The sequence below is a fragment of the Episyrphus balteatus genome, chromosome 3 (genome assembly GCF_945859705.1).
Source record: "Episyrphus balteatus chromosome 3, idEpiBalt1.1, whole genome shotgun sequence".
NCBI classification, from domain to species: domain Eukaryota; kingdom Metazoa; phylum Arthropoda; class Insecta; order Diptera; family Syrphidae; genus Episyrphus; species Episyrphus balteatus.
In genome coordinates this window covers 12,149,478-12,152,726 of record NC_079136.1, presented here as the reverse complement: position 1 = coordinate 12,152,726, position 3,249 = coordinate 12,149,478, and the positions used below count along the sequence as shown (strand labels likewise).

At 28.6% G+C, this 3,249-nt stretch overlaps 1 non-coding gene across 1 annotated transcript; it reads right to left on the bottom strand.

Moving 5' to 3' along the window:
- Positions 1–2,340: 2,340 nt before the first annotated feature.
- Trnaq-uug (transfer RNA glutamine (anticodon UUG)) lies at positions 2,341–2,412 on the bottom strand. The gene has a single exon. It is a non-coding gene; the product is annotated as a tRNA-Gln (tRNA).
- Positions 2,413–3,249: the final 837 nt, after the last annotated feature.

Below are 3,249 nucleotides of genomic sequence, written 5' to 3'. Positions count from 1 at the left end.
ACAATCATAATCATTTATTTAATTACCTATCTACTGTATAAATTTCATTCATCTATCTATTAAAACAAAAAAGTTATGATCAATTGATTTTTCGTGTCGCTTTGTTTCATCTTGTTTCAAATCACTACGATACTAAAGAAGTTTTCATTTCAAAAAATTCTTTTGTTTTCGAATAATCTGAGAAAATGGTTCGAAAAAGACATGACTACAATATTGTGTAGTCACACCCACAAACATCAAGGACGAAAACCTGGTCCTACATACAGAAATACAAAATAGGTAGGTAATATTTTGGCTTTTTGGGACCAATTTCAGATTTTTGTGTCTCTTCGAAAAAAAACACCCTTTCACCTAATTTTTTTTTTATAAAAACTCTTTATTCTTGCTTTCTATTCCAAATTCAACGTTTTCACCAAATTTCATTAGGGTGATCCATCATTTTTGTTTTCACTCAAATGATTGTTTTCACACTTTAGATTCTTGTTTCTTATCTCAAAAGTAACATAATTCCTGAATTTCAATAGGCCACCACTAGTACTACTCTAGTATTGCACACTTTTCCAAATATACCCATATTTTCTCTACACCCAAAAAAAAAAACACCCTTTCACATGAAAAAAATGTATAGATTTATTTTATTCGTAATTCCCATGAGAAAGAGAACATATTTATTGAATTTCGTGAGGGTACCTTTTATACCATTGATTTTATTGGACTTATCGCGGATTTTCCCTATTTTCCCAAAAAACCACCCTTTAACCTAAAATATTTGTATAGACTTTTTGGGTTCTTGGTTTCTGTTATAAATGAAACATTTTTAACAATTTTCATTGGTGTAACAATTTTTTCCCAGTTTTGGTGGTACTAATTCCGAATTTCATAATTTCTTGAAAAAAAAACACCCTTTCAGTCAAGATATTTTTGTACTTTTTATAGATTCTTAATTGTTATACCAACCAAATTTTTTTCACCAAGTTTTAAAAATGAATAAAATTTAAGTTAGCTGTTATGATACCTTTCTCACACACAACTTAACCTATCAAAAAAACACCCTGCTTTATCTAAAACCTTCATCCCGAATTTCATCAGTGTAGCATGTTTTTCATATGGATTTTGGTTATATTTTACCTATTGAAGTCAAAAAACAAGCACCCTTTTTTTTAATCGGCAATAACTTTTCTTAGAGCAATCGTATTGACTTTATTTTTATGTCATTAGATTAAGAATCAAAAAATATCTTGAAAACATGTGTCATATGATGATGTTCGACTAACAATTTTTTTCAGTATATTTTTGATAAAAAATTCCACCCAACTTTTTTTCATAGACTTTTTTTGTCCTTGGTTTTTATCCCAAAAGCAAACTTTTTGCGAAGTTTCATGAGTGTAACAATTTTTTTTTTAAAGCCTGTTTTACCTGTACTAATACTACAAAAATGATATTTAATATCAAAAGCCAATAAAATATTTTTTTTTGAAAATATGTTTGTATCTGAAGTACTATTATCTACATATATCCTATGGCATTTCATAAGAAATGTAAAAATATACATAATTTATTTGTATACTTTCTTAAACATCGTTTTAAATGATTTTGATAAAAATTTTTATAAAATGGAATTTTTTAGAAAAAAAAAAATAATAGAAGGTAACAAATTTTATAACATTTTTCGAAAACAAAATTGGTATGCTATTGTTAATATAATATTTATGAACGCATAAAAAACGAAATTAAAAAAAATATTCATCAACCCAAAAAATTGATTAAAAAAAAAAAAATAAATTTTAACTTTTTCAAAAATCCAAAAATGTTTTTTTTTTTAATTTCTTGTTTTCATTTAAATCGGAGAAAACGTTTACGAGAAATTCTTAAATAATAAAGAAAAAGGTACCGTTTATAACGGTCCAAAAAATATTTTTTTGGACACACAAAAATTTCAATCAAAACCATTTTTGAAAAAAAAACGTTCTATTTTATTTTTATGTTAGAAATGAGAGGTACTTGCAGTTTCTTGTAGCTCAAGGTACAAAAAGATAGATAGAATTTCTAGACAGCTAGACACACTTTTTTTTTCATTCTTCATCATCGCAATGAAATGTCTGATTTCTACCTCGATTTCGATTTTTCAAACCCTAAACCTGTCCCATACCTACATAAAACATATTTATATCGCAAGTAAAACAAACAGCAATTACCTAATTTTCTAAGAAAAAAAAATTAATTTGAAGGTTAAATTAAGATAAGATTTATAAATTCACAAAAGTGGAGCCTGACTTAGTTTCTGGCGTCAAAGAATTTTATTGATACCTTAAGTTTAAGGTAGGAAAAAAAAAGTATTGAAGGTTCTACCGAGATTTGAACTCGGATCGCTGGATTCAAAGTCCAGAGTGCTAACCATTACACCATAGAACCGTTATGATCGATTTAGCCTATGTCACATGTTGGTAAAATGTGTATCTCTTGGACTTAATTTCAAAATCCAAATACAAAGCAAATTTTAATTTGTGGGGTGACGGACACGTTTTTAATATCGAAGCGCATAAAATACAAACATGTTTTTTTATTTTATTATTTCGGATGTTTTTTTTTTGGTTGTTACAATGTGAAATTAAAAATCTCTTCAACAAAAAAAAAGTAAATTTTTAGGGTTTCGCTCAACAGTTGTTGAAAGTTAATTTGTCGGAATATATTAATTTGTCGATTTAACTACATACCAACTGACACTTATATTTATAGTTATTCCATCTGTTTCTATTTCATGAAATTTCTACTGTGGTTATCAATGATCTCACCTTGAGTTGAATCCAATAAACATGACCAGTAGCTCATTCATACATACCTATATTCGAAGCTGTTAAAGAGAATTCAATTTTTGTTTTTATTTAGGATATACCTACTAAAGTCCTTCAAAGATTTTGATAAGACTATGAACTACTAAACAAACACCATTGTGCACATGCTGAAGGTTGCATTCACCATCATCATCCTCCGTTTCACAGCTTCAGGACATTTATACTTAACGAAGAAACAAGAACTTAATCTGCAGCACATCGCTATAAGCGTCTGCTTCTACACACACACGGAATGAGCAGCAAAATGTGCATCACCAGCATCAGCTACCAACACGCCCCAAGCTGGCCAATATATTTAACCCAACTAATGGCCTCTGATAGGAGGTAGATTTGATTCTGGTCATGGTTGCCAGGTGAGGTTAAATCTTTTGAAATCTTTAATTTATTTTTGATTGAA